A 21,265-nucleotide genomic window follows, 5' to 3' on the forward strand; every position below is an offset into this window, starting at 1 on the left:
CCTCCAGAACAGGCCACGAAGTATAAACCTAAAAAGTTCCACAATTCCGAAAAAAATAAAAGTTACAACAAGAAATCGCGAACAGAAAGAACATTGCAATTCTAAAGTAACCACAATTTCAAGTTTAGGCTGCCCGCGTCTGATGGTACAATCTGTGACAGATTTTAAGAGACCGTAGCCTCACCGTTATGATGAATTGCACAGCATTAAAACTAACTAAATTGCACCTGAACAGGCCATGAAGTCCCAATTGTACTGAACAGACCGTGAAGGCCCAATTGTACCGACCAGCCGCCGTGTCATCCTCAGCCAATAGGCGTCACTGGATGCGGATATGGAAGGACATGTGGTCAGCACACCGCTCTCCCGGCCGTATATGAGTTTGCGAGACCAGAGCCGCTACTTCTCAATCAAGTAGCTCCTCAATTTGCCTCACAACGGCTGAGTACACCCCGCTTGCCAACAGCGCTCGGCAGAACGGATGGTCACCCATCCAAAAGTGCTAACCCAGTCCGACAGCGCTTAACTTCGGTGATCTGACGGGAACCGGTGATACCACTGCGGCAAGGCCGTTGGCACAATAGTCAAGAGTACCAGAATATCTTGAGGGGAATTTCCCACTAGTAGAGCTATAATTTTATGAAATATTCCAAATACTAAGAAACAAGAAAGAAGGTGACGAAGGCTAGTTTACAACAGAGCTATCAAAATGATCAAAACTAGAGGTTAGAAGATATCTACACTTGATTTATGGGAAAATTCAGAAAATGGAAAAACTCCGTAAGATTGGAAAACAGCATGAAACCACAAAATACATAAAAGGGGAACAAACAAAATATAAACTGTTGCAGAGTTGAGTCACTTCTACCAAAGGCATAAGAATCCTATCGGAAATTCTCCTGAACAGAGTTGAAGAAACTTTCGATAACTTTAGACAGCTGCAAGAATATGAGGCCGGTTTTAGAAAAGGAAGTTACTGCACAGAATAAATTTTTAACTTAAAATCAATGATTTACAAGAGAATGCTATCCAGCAAACCTATATTAATATCATTTATTGATTTCAAGAAGACATTTGACCCCGTAGGCTGAGAAACCATAGGTAAATTTATTAGAGCATTTAGTGTTCATGCTAAATCAGCAAACGTAATTCATGAAATTCTAACAAATACAATATCTGAAGGGAAATATACGAGAGAATTATTTCAGTCATTAAAAATTAAAACTGCTGCTAAACTTGAGGACAGCGTGTCAATTTTATTGTTTAATTGTGTTCCAGAAATGAAACTGTAAGGAACTGGAGTTTGGAGCTGAAAAATCTCAGAACAGAACCAAAAATTCTGAGATGGATTTAAAATATGATTGAAATAAAATGTCTAGATTTTGCACGTGATTTTAGAATAAAATGAATTTTCTGGAAAGAGAAGCCAATTTGACTTCAGTTGGATCCACTGCTTGTATCTTGATGGGAGGCATTGTGGCTTCTAGCACTGCCACGGTAGCAGGTATTGTGGCTTCTAACATTGTCACGGTAGTGCTGCCAGATTTTATCTTTGCTGATGTAGAAGAAGGGGAAGTGATCGGCATGGAGTAATTTGGAAGATAGGCAAAGCAAGTGGTATAAGGTGGGGAAGAGGTCGTGGGAGGGTTAGTGTAGGTGAAGATAGTAGATGTGGGTGGGAATAAGACTGCGGGAAGGTGAGAATGGATATAAGGTGGTATACTGGAGGAAGAGCATTGCACAGGGCAAGGAATAGTATAAGCGACTGCAGTGGTATTAGTGTCCATAGTGTGACAAGAGAACAGAGAACAGAGAACAGTTAGTAGATGATAATTACTGGCAACGAATTGTGGCCGAGATAGTGTTGGATGACAGCAGTGAAGTCCGGGGTGATTTGGTGATGACGACAGCGGACAAAGGTGGCGGCGGCGACGAAGACTGAGATGGAGAGTCGGTTGTGGCGGTATCAGCGGCAACGGCGGTGCGACATGTAGGCGGCGAGACGAAGGCGACGAGATGACTGTTACGAAGGTGACGAGAAGACTACGACGAAAATGACCAAGATTCACAATGCTAGATGGCTAGGATGATAATGAGACACATGCAGAAATGAGATTCGAAAAAAAAGGTACTATTTTTCACGCATAGGAGGGTGCTCCTACCGGTTTACGCAATCAAAGGTGATGGGTAAATGCACGTTATATATCTCGTACAAGGGAATGTCCTAGTCATTCAACTGAATTAGTAGCGGAAAGTGAGGGATACGACTCTCGGATGATCAGTTTTCGCAAATACACCAACTGCATAAAGAATAAAATACACCATTTCGTTACGAGAACATGCCAACAAATAAAGCACTCTTAACTACCTTTGTCGACATTAAACAGACGAAAATTAATTTTTTGGGATAAGAATGTGTAATTCTGTACGAAATGCAGAGTAACGATATAAGGGGTTGGACAAAATATGGAAGCATCGCAAGAAATGTATCCTTGAATGTAAATGTAGATGCCGGCTAAACCTGCAGGGTGCGCTGTTGTACTTGACCATGAACGACACCAATGCGGTGCCCTCAGAGCGTTGTAAGTGTCAGTCGCTGTCAGGACGGTGATCTATGTAGTTGTGAGTGCATGGCGTCGGAACTAAGTGAATTCGAGAGTGGGCAGTTTGTTGGTTCTCATATGATGGGTGCTTCCGCAACCGGGGCAGCCGAAGTGTTTGGTGTTTCAAGAGGCACCGTATCTAAGACATACAGCGGACAGAGAAACCGGAAAAGAATCATTCGCTAAGCCAGAACGGGGACGGAAGTGTGTGTTGAGTGATCACTAACAGATGGTCATTGAAGAGGGTTGTGACGAAAAATTACATCCACATCTACATTTATAATCCGCAAGCCACCCAACGGTGTGTGGCGGAGGGCACATTACGTGCCACTGTCATTACCTCCCTTTCCTGTTCCAGTTGCGTATGGTTCGCGGGAAGAACGACTACCGGAAAGCCTCCGTTCGTGATCTCCTCTGGAGGTGTAAGTAGGGGGAACCAATATATTCGATACCTCATCCAGAAACGCACCCTCTAGAAGCCTGAACAGCAAGCTACACCGTGATGCAGAGCGCCTCTCTTGCAGAGTCTGCCACTTGAATTTGCTAAACATCTCCGTAGCGCTATTGCTTACCAAATAACCCTGTGACGAAACGCGCCGCTCTTCTTTGGATCTTCTCTATCTCCTCTGTCAACCCGACCTGGTACGGATCCCACACTGATGAGCAATACTAAATTATAGGTCGAACGAGTGTTTTGTAAGCCACCTCCTTTGTTGATGGACTACATTTTCTAAGGACTCTCCCAATTAATCTCAACCTGGCACCCGCCTTGCCAAAAATTAATATTATATTACCATTCCACATCAAATCGTTCCGTACACAAACTCCCAGATATTTTACAGAAGTAACAGCTACCAGTGTTTATTCCGCTATCATATGATCATACAATAAAGGATCCTTCTTTCTATGTATTCGCAATACATTACACTTGTCTATGTTAAGGGTCAGTTGCCACTCCCTGCACCAAGTACCTATCCGCTGCAGATCTTCCTGCATTTCGCTGCAATTTTCTAATGCTGCAACTTCTCTGTGTACTACAGCATCATCCGCGAAAAGCAGCATGGAACTTCAGACAATATCTACTAGGTCATTCATATATATTGTGAAAAGCAATGCTCCCATAACACTCCCCTGTGGCACGCCAGAGGTTACTTTAACGTCTGTAGACGTCTCTCCATTGAGAACAACACGCTGTGTTCTCTTTGCTAAAAACTTTTCAATCCAGCCACACAGCTGGTCTGATATTTCGTAGGCTCTTACTTTGTTTATCAGGCGACAGTGCGGAACTGTATCGAACGCCTTCCGGAAGTCAAGGAAAATGGCATCTACCTGGGAAACTGTATCTAACATTTTCTGGGTCTCATGAACAAATAAAGCGAGTTAGGTCTCACACGATCGCTGTTTCCGGAATTCATGTTGATTCCTACAGAGCAGATTTTGGGTTTCCAGAAATGACATGATAAGCGAGCACAAAACATGTTCTAAAATTCTACAGCAGATCGATGTCAGAGATATAGGCCCATAGTTTTGCGCATCTGCTCGACGACCCTTCTTGAAAACTGGGACAACCTGTGCTCTTTTCCAATCATTTGGAACCTTCCGTTCCTCTAGAGACTTGCGGTACACGGCTATTAGAAGGGGGCAAGTACTTTCGCATACTCTGTGTAGAATCGAATTGGTATCCCATCAGGTCCAGTGGACTTTCCTCTGTTGAGTGATTTCAGTTGCTTTTCTGTTCCTTGGACACTTATTTCGATGTCAGCCATTTTTTCGTTCGTGTGAGGATTTAGAGAAGGAACTGCAGTGCGGTCTTCCTCTGTGAAACAGCTTTGGAAAACGGAATTAGAGGAGGACAGCTGCAAAAGTCATTTCAGAACTGAATGTCGCATTCGCGAACCCTGTCGTTAACTTGACACCACGAAGGGTGCTCCATAAGAAACGAATTGGAGTGCGAGCTGGCATTCCACAAACACACATCAGTGATGCAAATGCCCTTAACGGGAAAACGTAGTGCTGAAGCCGCAAAACCTGGAATATGGAGCATAGAAAGGAAGTCATTTGGTCGGCTGTGTCTTCTTTCACATTGTTTCCAAACTCTGGCGGTGTTTACATCCCAAGAATGAAGCATCATAGGTGTTCGGTGATGCTTTGAGCAACCATAACGTCGTTTTCCATGGGCCCTACAGTTCCTCTGCAAGTTCTCATTACTACCAAGGATTATGTGACCATCCTGGCTGATCAGGTCCAATTCATGGTAGAATATTTGTTATCTAATGGTGATGCTGTGAGCAAAGATGACAAGGCCCCTTTTTCACATCCTAAGGACTGATTTTGTGAGCGCGAAGATGAACTGTCGCATCTTGCGTGGCCATCGCAGTCACAAGATCTCACTATTATTGAGCTTCCTTATCTGCTTTGGAAGAAGGATGTGTGATCGCTATCCATCTCTGTCCACATCTATACATTCCGAGATGATTGATATCCGTTTTGACTGTCGACGATTTTCCTACGCCATATTACGCATGGTAATGTGTTTTTTACTGTTTCCATATTTTTGACCACCCCTGTGGATGTGGATGTAAATCATGCGTAAGAGTTTTCAGAAATTGTTTGGAAGATGGTAGACAAAAATACACTCCTGGAAATTGAAATAAGAACACCGTGAATTCATTGTCCCAGGAAGGGGAAACTTTATTGACACATTCCTGGGGTCAGATACATCACATGATCACACTGACAGAACCACAGGCACATAGGCACAGGCAACAGAGCATGCACAATGTCGGCACTAGTACAGTGTATATCCACCTTTCGCGGCAATGCAGGCTGCTATTCTCCCATGGAGACGATCGTAGAGATGCTGGATGTAGTCCTGTGGAACGGCTTGCCATGCCATTTCCACCTGGCGCCTCAGTTGGACCAGCGTTCGTGCTGGACGTGCAGACCGCGTGAGACGACGCTTCATCCAGTCCCAAACATGCTCAATGGGGGACAGATCCGGAGATCTTGCTGGCCAGGGTAGTTGACTTACACCTTCTAGAGCACGTTGGGTGGCACGGGATACATGCGGACGTGCATTGTCCTGTTGGAACAGCAAGTTCCCTTGCCGGTCTAGGAATGGTAGAACGATGGGTTCGATGACGGTTTGGATGTACCGTGCACTATTCAGTGTCCCCTCGACGATCACCAGTGGTGTACGGCCAGTGTCGGAGATCGCTCCCCACACGATGATGCCGGGTGTTGGCCCTGTGTGCCTCGGTCGTATGCAGTCCTGATTGTGGCGCTCACCTGCACGGCGCCAAACACGCATACGACCATCATTGGCACCAAGGCAGAAGCGACTCTCATCGCTGAAGACGACACGTCTCCATTCGTCCCTCCATTCACGCCTGTGCGACACCACTGGAGGCGGGCTGCACGATGTTGGGGCGTGAGCGGAAGACGGCCTAACGGTGTGCGGGACCGTAGCCCAGCTTCATGGAGACGGTTGCGAATGGTCCTCGCCGATACCCCAGGAGCAACAGTGTCCCTAATTTGCTGGGAAGTGGCGGTGCGGTCCCCTACGGCACTGCGTAGGATCCTACGGTCTTGGCGTGCATCCGTGCGTCGCTGCTGTCCGGTCCCAGGTCGACGGGCACGTGCACCTTCCGCCGACCACTGGCGACAACATCGATGTACTGTGGAGACCTCACGCCCCACGTGTTGAGCAATTCGGCGGTACGTCCACCCGGCCTCCCGCATGCCCACTATACGCCCTCGCTCAAAGTCCGTCAACTGCACATACGGTTCACGTCCGCGCTGTCGCGGCATGCTACCAGTGTTAAAAGACTGCGATGGAGCTCCGTATGCCACGGCAAACTGGCTGACACTGACGGCGGCGGTGCACAAATGCTGCGCAGCTAGCGCCATTCGACGGCCAACACCGCGGTTCCTGGTGTGTCCGCTGTGCCGTGCGTGTGATCATTGCTTGTACAGCCCTCTCGCAGTGTCCGGAGCAAGTATGGTGGGTCTGACACACCGGTGTCAATGTGTTCTTTTTTCCATTTCCAGGAGTGTATTAGAGAATTAAGTGCCTGAGCTGAAAATTAGCGAAAATAACATAAAAAGGAATGAAAAAGTGAGCTGATTCAGACTAATGGCTGGGAAGAAATTCTGGCTATCCGAGTGTTTCGCTGAACGGCCTACAGCATCTGGTGAGAGAGTATATCAATGAAGGATTTTTAGGCACATTTGGTAACTATGTAAAATAAATCACCTCTCTCGAAAATACTGTGTGTAGGTTCGTAATAATGCACAGCAGACCACAGTGAAACAGAAGGTGTACATAAATGTCTTGTACAAATTTGTAATACGTAAGATATGATTTAATTAAATAGATGTCGAATTAAATCTTCAAGTGCTCAGAAAAAAATACATAATTTTATGTCAGTGATCTATTTCTGATGCTTTAAACATACGAATATACTTTAAAATATTGCACACATAATCCTCTACCGTGTTATTATTTTCATTTTAAACCTTACAAACGGTTAACTTCCCCTAAAGCACAGCACATTCTTCTTGGCGGAGAGAGAACTTCAGACGCATAATTAGCTGAAGGTATATCCCAAATAAATGTTACAGGACCATTACTATTCACTCCAGGTGTCCCAACAGGAATGGTCAATATTCAAGGATTTGATAGGAACGATGATTCCAAGTGGAACAGCCTAGTAAATATAGGCTATTAAATGCATACCCTAAGAGCTATGAGCATTTCTTCATTTTCGATACTGTGACAAATATTTTCTACTGCAAGCTCTTTGATTTCCATATTTTGAGGTAGTAAGGACCAAAAAAACAAAAACAATTATCTGTTAAACTTGGACTCTAAAATGCACAACTTAAGAGCTCCGAATAGATGTGTTTTACAATAACTAAGATGAACAAGTGCTCTTATCCCTGGAAAATAACCATTCCAACTGGGAAATCCTGTACAGAACTGACCTAGTGGATAATCTAGGAAGCTGCGTGATGCTGTTTCTTGTAAGTCGCAACGCTACATATTTGTAGTGAAATGCAAGAAGAGATATAGAGGACCAGTGCTTAGTGTAACGTTTAGCAGTTGTCCCTCAGCTTAAACAACCATAATGTTCTGAGAATTAACAGGTGGAAAGATCCATCATCACATTATTACGCGACTGGCTAGCAAGCACTGAAATATCTATTAAATAGATGGGGCCATGCGTACGGAATGACATGAAGTGGATCACATGCAAGAAATCGTAGGAAAGGAGGTAGCTCACAAAACCTATGTTCGAACGATAATGAGATTCACTGGACGAAGTAGCTTACATAGTCTATGTTCGAGTGATATTTGAGTACTGTTCATCGGTCTGAGGCACGTACCGGAAAGGACTGAGAAAGGGAATAGGAAAGGCAGGAATAAAAGAAGAACATTTCGTCGAAGCTTCGTGCACTTAGCGCGGAAACGTCACCCAGTTGCTCATCCCATGCCCGTGGACGGCGTTAGGAGAGAGGCATGTGCATTACGGTGTGACATACTGTCAAAGATCCTAGAAGAGTCAGCGAAAATATTGCTTCCTGCTTCTTCCAATGTACAGGGTGGTTATCATTTAACTTTCGCTACTTCAGAGGGTTTGGTGAAATACGTGTGATCGTAGGACAATGAAACTTTGTGGGAACATTTGATACGGCATGCAGAAAAGAAATAACGAATAAACCACTGAAGAAACACATTTTAATTTCCAAGTTAGAGGATTGAAATTTTGTGATCTTTGTGGTGACGCAGTTTGGAATTACCGGCTAATGATTCGGCTTTCTCCAAATGTGTTGCAGAGCAACCGAGTGACATCACGAGTAGTTTGTGGTGGAGCTCCATCATGCATCAAAACAGCTGAGTCTAAAGCACGTCTCTCCCTTAGAGCTGGGATCACATTTTGCGAATCGGATCACAGCATCATGTACCGTTGACGGAGCGTGTCCGTGGTTCCTGGAATCCGCGTTCCTCAAAGAAAAATCGACCAATCATGAATTGTGCCGTGAAGCCACACCACACAGTGATTCATTCACTATGCAGGAGAACTTCATCAACGTTCGTTAGCGGTGGCGAACCCGAAATGCGTGTGTGTGTTCTCTGCCCCAACGTTCGTAAAGTGAACTTCATCACTCTACGAAATGTTCCAATGCCATATATCCTTAACCTAAACCCTTGTGAGAAACATAGGAGCAAAGTCTACTCGAATGTCTACGTCACGTGGCAAACGTTTGTAAGTAAGCTGAAGTTTGTGCGGATACCATTTTACAATTGTTCGATGCACTTTTCGAACGGTGGACTATAGAATGTTCAGCTGTCGTGGCACAGCTCATGCATTGCCTGATCGGAGATATCATGCAGCATTCTCCGCCATGGCAACAGTAACTTGTCCAACAATTTGTGGCGCAGCTGGCAGTTGGCTTCTCCCAGAAGCAAACCGAGTAATTGACCAATCGCTCCAAACTGAGTAACTGACAAGATCACCAGATTTGTACCCTCACCTTTGAAAATTAAAATGTGTTTCTTCGAATGGTTTATTCGCTATTTCTTTTCCGCGGGTCCTTAAAAATGCTTCCACGAAGTTTCATTGTCCTACGACCAATCGTTTTTCATGCTCTCCCCCCCCCTTTCCCCCCCCCCCCCCCTCAAATAGAGGAAGTTCAACTATAACCACCTTGTATATCTCACGACAAGACCATGAAGGTAAAATTGCAGATTAGATGTCAGACGGTGACTTACCCAGAATCTCTTTCCCTGAATACCATTCGCGACTGGGACAAGGAAAAAGGCAGAATGTCAGTGGGATACAAAGCACGCTTCACCACACACCATAAGGTACAGGCGCAAAGGTTAAAACAAAGGCATTGTGGCAGTTGCGTGTGCTACGAGGACAAACCGCTGCTGTTGACAACTTGTAAATTCATGTTGTACATCTTCCGTAATGCAGATGCATCGTCTTCGTGACAGAGGCAATTCCATTCATCCGCAAGATGAGAAACTTTCAATAGTTCACCTAGCCGGCCCAAGGCAGTGGGAGTAGAGATTTTGCATTTTTCTTTGAATTACTGTTTAAACATTTGTTACCCCTCGCAGGTAGTAATTTTCTGGACACCGCTGCGCCCGGTAACTAGCTTGTCAAAAGACCGCGTTGCCAAGAGGAGTCCATTCCCATGAAAATCCGGCCGGTGTGTTTAATGAACAGCGTCCCATTACGTAAGCAAAGGCGCCTGCGGCGAGCCCGCGGGCGGTGTGCCGTCTGCCCAGAAGGCTGCATTAAGCCGTTTCGGACCCACTAGGACGCGCGGCGATTTAGGAGCTGACGCGCGTCAGGTTTTTGGCACCGAATTTCGCGGGCTGTAATCTCCGGTTTAATGGGAGGCAGCCAAATCGAGCAATGAATATGTATAAACAGGAAAATAAGAAAAACGGCCGAGGGTCGACAGGAGGGCCGGCAGCGGGGAAGGAGCGGAGAAATAAAAACTCCCAAAATAAGAGTAAAAGCGGCGCTCGAAGCACGTGCCACTGACGGCCTCCTCAAGGTGCCCCTTGCCCCCCTCCTCAGCCATCCGAACTCGGCTGGCCGGTCCTCCCTGGGGGCACACGTCGCGGCCCGTGCTTTTTAATCTTCTACATCCTCCCCTCTTCTTCCTCTTGCTCCACCTCGCTCGTATCTTTCTTCACTCCCTTCTTTTGCTCTCTGTACGCCGCCTGTACCCGCTACCTTTTTTTTTTTTTTCCTGGCCTCCCCGCCGTCCGTTGTATATAACAGAAGGCGGTGGCTGGGGCCGGCGTGTTGAGGAAGGCACCGCCTGCTAAATCGGCTGTTCCTCTCTCTTTCTGGGGCGAGTGCAGGTGTGCGGCTTGCTGATCAGGGCTGGCCACCCGCCGCTTCCAGAGTCACCGACCTCTGACCACCGCACGGTGCTCCTGCAGCAGCTTTTCCCTGCGAGTGTAACTTGCAAATGACAAGTGAGCGGACTTCCGAGATGGCAAGCGAACTACAGTGTCAGTCTTATCGCCTAAGTATTATCGTGGTCTGATACTAACCATAGGGCTACGATATTAGAGCTGCGTGGTTGCCGATATCTGTCGATATGTACAGGGTGACAGTTATCGAACTATGTGAAATAAAATCGTCATAACTTCTGAACGGTTTGCGTTAGCCCGTTCGAACAGCACGGTTAGCCGCGGGGCATGATAGGAATTAGCGACGAAGCCCACTTTCATTTGGAGAGTTCGTTAATAACCAAAACTGGCGCTTTTGGGGGACTTCGAATCTGCATTTCACGTTCGAGAAGTCTCTTCACCCCCCACGTGTGATTGTACGGTGTGCAATGTCCAGTCACAGTATAATCGATGCCATATTCCTTGATGTCACGGTGACTACCGAACGTTACGTGAAGGACTTGGAAGATGATTTCATTTCCATTATTAAATTAAATGAAGTTGGATTTTAGTAAACAAAACCACTGTCGTCAAGATTACAGTATTACAAGGAATTTCAAGCAGAACTGCGCGCCTGGTCCTAAAAATGTCAGACAAGTATAATATCCAAATAGTTTAAGCATATGCACCTACATCTACTCACTCAGATGGCGAGATAGAATCTTACTACGAATGTCTGAAGGAAACCTGTGAGAAAGGCAGAGATTGTTTTTATATATTCATAACTAGATTTTAATACCAAAGTTGGAATACACAAAGAAGGTGATTCAGTTGTTGGCAAGTATGAAATAGACGAAAGAAATGATAGAGGAGAGACAATGGTATAATTTGCAGAATGCATGAAAACACCCATTATGAACACGTTTTTCAAGAAGCACCCGAGTCGCAAATGGACTTGGAGGAGTCCTAACTTTGAAGTGAAAAACGAGATCATTCTCACCAATAGGCCTTAGAACATTAAAGATGTCACTGTGTTAAACAGGTTCAAGATAAGCAGTGATTATCGATTAGTAAGAGCAAGATTTGAATTTAATACAAAATATGAAAAATTAAGACTAATTAAACGAAAAAGTAAAATTTTAAATATCAAAAATCTTGAAGAACGGAAAGAGGAATTTTAAGAAAGAATTCAGACAAAATTGAAAGAAAGTGAAGCAGAAGAAGTATCAAAGGTACTAGTTACGACAGCTGAAGAAGTGGGTGGCTTATGTAAGTCTCGAAACCAACCGAAAAATAAAACAGGTTTCATGGACAAGAGAAGAAGAATGAAAGTTGATACTGAGAAAGATAAGATAGAGTATGCGGAGCTGTGCAAAGCGCTGAGAACAAGCATGAAAGACCACATCAAAAATTATGAAGAAGAGACGCTAAAAGCCAGTCTTAAGAACAAATCTAGATTAAAGAAAGCCAAGCGAATGCTTATGATTGGAAGGAATCAGTTAATAGCATTAGAGACAGATCAAGGCCGAATTACAGCCAAGAAAAAAAGTTGAATATATTTGAATTTTCTGTACTAACCTATACAGTAAAATCAATGCTGATACCTTGATCCTAGACGAATTGGATACTTCTGTCCCCCAAATTCCAGAAATACTGCCATCAGACGTCAAACATGCAATAGACATTATGAAAAAAGAGACTGCTCCAGGCAGTGATGCTACACGCCGACTCAAAGAGGCCACATCATTAAGTGATGGAACTGGCTGATGATGGTGATGATGATCCAAAGTGACCCTGATTTCGACAGGATGTGGTTCATGCATAACAGAGAACGACCCGATCGAAGCAGAAGAGTTTTGATGTCCTGGAGGAGCACTTGGAGGACCTCATTATGGCTCTGGGGTACTGACTGGCATGGGCCTCGATTGGTCGCCATATTCTCCGGATCTGAACACACGCGACTCCTTTTTGTGGGGCCATATTAAAGACAAGGCGTACAGCAAAACCATTGCTCAGCTGAAAACAGCCATTCAGGAGGTCATCGACAGCATCGATGTTCCAACACTTCAGTGGGTGACGCAGAATTTTGCTAATCGTTTGCCCCACGTCATCGCTAATGATGTCAGGGAAATAGAACATGTCATAACCTAAATCCTAATATCTGTTGTGACACTTACATACTGAATAAAGTGTGTGCATGTCCTAGTTTTAAGTAATTTACGGTTTTTTTCATACACACTCCTGGAAATTGAAATAAGAACACCGTGAATTCATTGTCCCAGGAAGGGGAAACTTTTTTGACACATTCCTGGGGTCAGATACATCACATGATCACACTGACAGAACCACAGGCACATAGGCACAGGCAACAGAGCATGCACAATGTCGGCACTAGTACAGTGTATATCCACCTTTCGCAGCAATGCAGGCTGCTATTCTCCCATGGAGACGATCGTAGAGATGCTGGATGTAGTCCTGTGGAACGGCTTGCCATGCCATTTCCACCTGGCGCCTCAGTTGGACCAGCGTTCGTGCTGGACGTGCAGACCGCGTGAGACGACGCTTCATCCAGTCCCAAACATGCTCAATGGGGGACAGATCAGGAGATCTTGCTGGCCAGGGTAGTTGACTTACACCTTCTAGAGCACGTTGGGTGGCACGGGATACATGCGGACGTGCATTGTCCTGTTGGAACAGCAAGTTCCCTTGCCGGTCTAGGAATGGTAGAACGATGGGTTCGATGACGGTTTGGATGTACCGTGCACTATTCAGTGTCCCCTCGACGATCACTAGTGGTGTACGGCCAGTGTAGGAGATCGCTGCCCACACCATGATGCCGGGTGTTGGCCCTGTGTGCCTCGGTCGTATGCAGTCCTGATTGTGGCGCTCACCTGCACGGCACCAAACACGCATACGACCATCATTGGCACCAAGGCAGAAGCGACTCTCATCGTTGAAGACGACACGTCTCCATTCGTCCCTCCATTCACGCCTGTCGCGACACCACTGGAGGCGGGCTGCACGATGTTGGGGCGTGAGCGGAAGACGGCCTAACGGTGTGCGGGACCGTAGCCCAGCTTCATGGAGACGGTTGCGAATGGTCCTCGCCGATACCCCAGGAGCAACAGTGTCCCGAATTTGCTGGGAAGTGGCGGTGCGGTCCCCTACGGCACTGCGTAGGATCCTACGGTCTTGGCGTGCATCCGTACGTCGCTGCGGTCCGGTCCCAGGTCGACGGGCACGCGCACCTTCCGCCGACCACTGGCGACAACATCGATGTACTGTGGAGACCTCTCCAAATGTGTTGCAGAGCAACCGAGTGACATCACGTGTTGAGCAATTCGGCGGTACGTCCACCGGGCCTCCCGCATGCCCACTATACGCCCTCGCTCAAAGTCCGTCAACTGCACATACGGTTCACGTCCACGCTGTCGCGGCATGCTACCAGTGTTAAAGACTGCGATGGAGCCACGGCAAACTGGCTGACACTGACGGCGGCGGTGCACAAATGCTGCGCAGCTAGCGCCATTCGACGGCCAACACCGCGGTTCCTGGTGTGTCCGCTGTGCTGTGCGTGTGATCATTGCTTGTACAGCCCTCTCGCAGTGTCCGGAGCAAGTATGGTGGGTCTGACACACCGGTGTCAATGTGTTCTTTTTTCCATTTCCAGGAGTGTAGTTCAATAATTGTCACCCTGTACGTGTATACGTCATAAATGCTAACGCAGTGGTCAGCCAGTCTGGGCGTAACTACCGTTGACAGCTAGAAAGTGCTTTTCTGAGGGGTAAGAACAAAAGGGTTCGACTGTGTTTCGTTCGTAAAATTATTTTTGGTAGATCACTATTATGTCACTCTCTCATAAGACCATAAAACCGATTAAAAAGCTACTAATAATTACATTTATTTTCAGATACTGACATTCATTCGTGACACAATGGGATGAGGACCACCGATTTTGAAACTAGTCGATGAATAACATCTTCCTCACAGTGTCCACCCCCCACATATATACTTCATAACATGCATCTATGACAACAAAACTGAGACTTTTAAATCGCATACGCTTAAATATCCCATAAAAAACTTTCTCCGAGTTGTAAGTAGTTCCCCCAGCAGACCAGGAAATTCTTAATTATTCTCTTCGCAACAGTAAGCGAACTAATTTACAGCACAACGCAACAGTAAGTACGTAGGATATAACTGACTGGGCTTTAGAAACCTGATTAGTCACGAAAAAACAGATACCTGTTGTTTTTTGGTACCTGTTTGTTTGCGAGTACTCGGATTCTTTAAAATTCAGTCAGTTACATTAATAATAATGGTCGCATACCTCTACCAGCAGTTTTACGCCGACATACGTATGTAGGATGTATTACACTGATGTTAAGCCTGCTCATTATTATTATTATTATTATTATTGTTATATTATTAGATTATATTATTAGTGGTAAACTCTCAAAATCTTCCAGTTTCTGCTAGTTCGATAGTAAGAAATCCAGGAATTAGGTCGTTCACAGACAGGAGACCTAAATGAAAGGCACGCATTTTAGTTTGTTGATTTTCAGTGTGGGTACAAGCTGTGGGCAAAGCAAGGATCGCTAGGCAGAGAAATCGTGTTTTGTAACAAGTGTCTACCCTCAATTTGAATAATTAGCTTTCCTTTGTGAGAAGAAGTGGTAGGTAGCACTTCCGAGCACTGAGAACTGCTTCATGATTCTATAATAAAATGTTGTTAGAAATAAGCAGTAAGTTGTTTCACTGACTAATTAATACATGACTTTAAAAAAAAACACGAAAAAACTAAGTATCGCTTATCTTTCGTCTTGATTAAAAATGAAAGCATTAAAAGAAAATTGTTTTTCAAAAATGGGTCAAATGGCTCTGAGCACTATGGGACTTAACATCTGTGCTCATCAGTCCCCTAGATCTTAGAACTACTTAAACCTAACTAACCTAAGGACATCACACACATCCATGTCCTAGGCAGGATTCGAACCCGCGACCGTAGCGGTCACGAATTGTTTTTCGTTGTAACGTTAAGTTAGAAGACAATGTTTACGACGGCTGTAGAAGGCGGATGGAGTATATTAGCTAATACTTGACTGCAACCAGAAGTAATCGTCTCAGAATGGTTGGGAACCACTGCTGTAACATATCACTCCTCTCTCAGTTGCAACATACTTTACGTTTACTATCGTGGTTTTATACAGCGTTATCATCTTCATTTTTTTTCTGTTAGGTATACTTGACTATCGATTAGGCTCTCACTTGAACAATTTTATCTTTGCAGCCGACACATTTTCAGTTGCCTTAAAATAAATGAAAAATGCAGACTGAGACCTTATTTGTCTTCTCCTGGTGCATGTTGAACTGAGTGGAATCGTAAAGAGGCACGATTTTGTAAGAGATCTGCCAAAATTTTGGTAAATTTCAAAATGCTACGCTGTGAACTAGGTTAATTAATAACCTATTCAATGTTTATCCTTAAGTTCCTAGAAAGACACATTAAGAGAGGCGTCCAGAGATAAACTAACGTATTTCTTCCGCCAGTTGGTGCAAGTTTTACGAGAACTCCGCAAAACACTGTGAAGTGCATGTTAGAGCGTACTTAGCATTGTACCACATGTGAGGTTTCCTTCCGTTTCAACAGAATATGGAGGCTGAGCAGAATGACAGATTGAAAGTCTGTAATTAATGTAGCATTCGCGGTCCCTATGGGAGCGACTTGCAGAGGGCTGAAAAGAATGATTCTAGATTCCATACCCAGTACTGGTTCTTGAAACTCTGTAAGACTTTGCGTAATCTTCAAGGGTCTTCCAGTTCAGGTTTTTCGACGTTTCTGCCACACGTCTTTCTGTACGAACAATAACCCCCGTTCCATCTGGTATGGGTCCCACACACTCGCGCAGCATTCTAAAATAGGACGTACAAGTAAGTTGTAAGCAGTCTCTTCGTATACTGATTGCGTTTACCTACGTTCTGTCAATGAACCGAAGTTTGTCATCTTTCTTACGTACGATTGTGAATACATGACCATTCTATTTCACCTCGCAATGAATTCTGTCTCACCTGTCTGTTTCCAGCTCTGACCCACTGCTACTGGAGTAAAAAGATACTAGTTATCTGCTTTTTATGACGTACAAAATTTTACATTTCGAAGCATTTAAAACAGGTTGACGCTCTTCTCACCATTTAGAAATCTTATCAAAGTCTGACTGGATATTTGTGCGAAATTTTGCAGATCGATAAATGCATCATCTGCGTGGTGTGGTATAAAGCCAAATGTTTTTCGGAATGGAGAAGTATTTCATCGACCTGAATGCCTTGATTCACGACTTTCACAATGTCATGTGAGAGAAGCCCAATTCGGGTTTCGCATGATGGACGTTTCCCGAACCAATGCTGGTTGGCAGGGAGGAGGTCATCCCTTTAGAGATTCCTCATTTTGTTAGTTACGAGTCGCTTATCTGACCAGCACGTGTGCAGCTAGAACGTTAAAATGATATTCCTGCTCTCGGCGTAGTGTTCATGATTACTCAACTTGCTAGATTTACCTCTGGCGATGTTACTGTTAGTTGTCCCCAGGCTGTTGCGGAGAAAACTATTCCTCATGAAAGTCTCCTCGTTTTGCTGAGATCCATACTAACAACTACTCTGCGGGTAAAAGGAGTGGCCGTTGAGTATACACGCGGGTATATTTACGGATATCCGCAGTAATATTTACGTTGTGGTTAAAAGTTAAAGGAGAGTGCCATCGATAATAATAAATATTTTCTTGTTAAGTCACTATTATCATACGTTTAGCATAGAGTACTAATACACTGTCTTCTATGCGGAAGGTCCTGGAAAGAGTAGTTGATTTGTTACCGTCTGCAAGTGCTGAGTAAGGTGACTACCGTTCCCCCTCGTCTACCGCACAGTTAAACTTAAATCCTATTTCTGTCAACAACAACAACAAAAAATGTTTCAAATGGTTCTGAGCACTATGGGACTTAACATCTGAGGTCATCAGTCCCCTAGAACTTAGAACTACTTAAACCTAACCAACCTAAGGACATCACACACATCTATAACCGAGGCTGGATTCGAACCTGCGACCGTAGCGGTCGCGCGGTTCCAGACTAAAGCGCCTAGAACCGCTCGGCCACACCGGCCGGCTCGAGTTTTTTCGTTGCGGTCATTAAGCGAGATATATGCAGGAGGAAAGTCCGCCTTCTTAGCTGAGTGGTAATGTGTTTGCCTCCCATGTGGCGGGCCCGGGTTCGATTCCCGGCCGAGTTGGAGATTTTCTCCACTCGTGAAGTGGGTGTTGTGTGATCATCATTTCATCCTTATCACCGGCAGGCCAGTCGCCCAGTGTGGCGTCGACTGAAATAAGACTTGAACTTGGAGGCCGAACTTCCCTGGATCCCCTGATGGGTCCTCCCGGCCAACAATGCCAGACGTCATTTCATTTTTTTTTTTTACGTCGGAGGAGATAATATTTTGACCCGGAAAGAGCCCTTCTTGAAATTTCAAAAGAAATTTCTTAAACCGCTCCGAGATGCACAACGCCTCTCTTGTAGCGTCTGCCGCTGGTGTTCGTTGAGAATTTCAGCAGCGGTCTCTCGCGGACTAAACGTGCCTATGAGGAAACGAGCCGCTGTTCGTTCGCTCTTTTCTATCTTTTCTAGAAGTCCTCAATGGTAAGAATCCCACACTGATGAACAATACTCAGTCTGCTGAACAAACACCTTTTAAACCACTTCCTTCTTTAAATTCAAATGGCTCTAAGCACTATGGGACTTTACATCTGAGGTCATCAGTCCCCTAGAACTTAGAACTACTTAAACCTAACTAACCTAAGGACATCACACACATCCATGCCCGAGGCAGGATTCGAATCTGCGACCGTAGCAGTCGCGCTGTTTCGGACCGAAGCGCCTAGAACAGCTCGGCCACAGCGGCTGGCATTTACTTAAGATTCTTCCTATGAATCTCACTCTGGCATCTGCTTTGCTCACTATTTGTTACGATGGTCAGAAACGAATTTTGCTGATTTTCCCCTTTACAACAGATCCTCATTAAGTACCTTATGTGTGTGTGTGTGTGTGTGTGTGTGTGTGTGTGTGTGTGTGTGTGTGTGTGCGTGCGTGTGTCTGCGTTTGTACAAGATCCTCTCTTTGTAATTTATACGGGACATTTTGATACGAAAATCACCCATTTTTGACTTCTTCTGTGGATTTATGAATGTGAATCTTAAATACCTCCATTATATTCGTTTCCTTTGTGAATTAGAGGGAGAAAGTGTAATGCCTATACTTGATGTGCAAGTCTGTTGCTTATTTGTTAATGTTACATTTCTAATTGATATCTGTATATTTACAGAAACGGGTTTGTCAGTTTCTTCCCGTATGTCCAGTGTACTATTACTGACAATGATAGTATACAAGTGTGCGATTCCGTATTTCTTAAATTTGTTGCTAATCTGTTTTACGTAGTGAATAACATCATTTGAAAATTGTTAACGAGGTTGGAGATAGTTCTAATGTTAGACTGGCTGAGTGGATTGACTACTTTAAGAGACATAATTTTAAATAATGGCATGTAACTTAGCACTGTTATCAAGTGTACTTCATGGGCTGCCGAACGGATCTTCTCGCTTGTTAATCTTGTTTCAGCCTAACTTCACAGCGTTTCAGTGCATACCGTTGAACAGTTTCTGCAGCTGGCTACTTTTGTTTTAATCTCTCCAAACTCCCTTCAGTACATCTGTAACGAGCTCGTGCAATACTCGTAGATCACAAATCGTAAACAAAGATCAAAATAATCTCACATTTCAATAAAAGGGTTTGACATTTGCCTTGTAATGGAACACCGTCACAGTGAGACACACAAATCAGAATTGCAGGGTTCTTAAGGGGTCACCTAACCAGGATCAATTGTAGGAAAATATTTGGTTCTGAGATTCACATCAAGACTGAGTTTAATAAGTCATTTACCTATTCTTAGATCGCGACACATACGACGTTAAAATGATAGGAATAAGTTTCCAATGAAATGAATATAAAATCTCGTATTAAAGATTGAGAAACTGCTACAACACAGCGAGTACGATGTTACACAAAAATTGAAAGTTCTTTCTAAGTTCAATTTAAACAAAAATGTCCCGTTAATACTGCGAAAAGGTACCTCATTTACGTGGATGACTGCTTTTGCCACGCTAAATGCTTTTCTAATCTGTGCATCTCGCAAATGCATAGTAAACGAGTCCAAGACTCACAAAACAATACAGTTTATCAGGCAACACAAGTTAAATGACAAATCTCGCAAATTGTGAGCTGATCAGAAAGTGGATAGGGCTAATGCGAAATACTGTGCTTACTCCAAACTAAGCAAGCGTGCGTCCTAATCGGCGGCAGGACCAGAGTGTCTCTCTCTTCGCGACGTGACTGCAAATCGCTGAAATTATCTTCCTCTAAATCCTGAAATTATACTCCTCTAAATGCAACTCCCCATTTTCAGAAGAACTACACTTGAAGGGGATGATGACGAGTCATTGCCAAAGTGACCAGTGGCAATATCACTTTATTCACGTCAATACCGTAGAACGCTGCAGAAATTTCCCGGTTTTAGCTTACAAAAGGCATCTTAACGCGCAAGAGATTGGTATAGGCTGGCGGTCGTGTTTCATTCACTGGTCGACCACTTGGCGCCGAGACAAGGTCGCAAGTAAGACGCATTTGGTTAGATAACAAAGTCTTGAGTGTAACGCTACGAATTTTCTTGCAGTGACCAAGCAGAGCTGCAGAATGATAAATGTGGATGTGATTATTTTACTGTTTTCATATTCAGCAATGACCCTTTGCTAGTACTTTTATGCCCATTTCGTTTATATTATGCTACAGATCTTTTTATATTATAGTTTTCCTGCTGGAAAAAAAGAAACTAACTGCATCTTTAGTATACGTATTTTTTAATTGTGACGAAATACTAGCCGGACGCTGTGGCCGAGTGGTCCTAGGCGCTTCAGTCTGGAGCCGCGCGACCGCTACGGTCGCAGGTTCGAATCCTCGGGCATGGATGTGTGTGACGTCCTTAGGTTAGTTAGGTTTTAGTAGTTCTAAGTTCTAGGGGGCTGATGACCTCAGATGTTAACTCCCATAGTGCTCAGAGCCATTTGAACCGTTTGAACGAAGTACTAACATAAACGCTATATATACATATTCATTTGTAGCATGCGGTTACTGTCTTCTTGGGCATTTTGTTCTCTACGTGGTTGAAGAAAATGCGTATTATCAAGCAACAAAGAAACAAGTTTCGCTAGTTCCTCCTCTTGTTTGTGGGCTAGTAACAGTTGGAAACTTTAAACCTTCCCACTGCTTCCCTATAGTGCAGCAGCATCGGTGATACATTTTCTGTAAGGAAAAAAGTCTAGTTTCAAATGTAAGCAGAAGCTCCATTATGCGTTTCGCCTTTCTGAGGCATCGTTAGAATTTGTTTGGAAAATGCAGGTGACTAGCGGTAAATGGCCAAAATTTTGGTATGCACATTTGGTGAAGGCCTGCAGCAATGTAAAGAGAGGGCCGCAATTATAATCTTGAAACATAAATATTGATTATAAGTGTGGCCCTAACTTTAAAAAATTCCGAAAAGGTCTCAAAAAGGCGAAACGCGTAAATAAATCTTCTGCTGTCATTTACAACCTACACTGCTTTTCTTACTGAAGTTTAGAAACCAAATCAATTGCTTCGATGTACGT

At 44.3% G+C, this 21,265-nt stretch overlaps 1 pseudogene; it reads right to left on the minus strand.

Moving 5' to 3' along the window:
• Window positions 1–457: 457 nt before the first annotated feature.
• LOC124607596 lies at window positions 458–577 on the minus strand (annotated as a pseudogene).
• Between the last annotated feature and the right edge of the window lie 20,688 nt (window positions 578–21,265).

This window comes from Schistocerca americana, chromosome 3 (assembly GCF_021461395.2).
Source record: "Schistocerca americana isolate TAMUIC-IGC-003095 chromosome 3, iqSchAmer2.1, whole genome shotgun sequence".
NCBI lineage: Eukaryota > Metazoa > Arthropoda > Insecta > Orthoptera > Acrididae > Schistocerca > Schistocerca americana.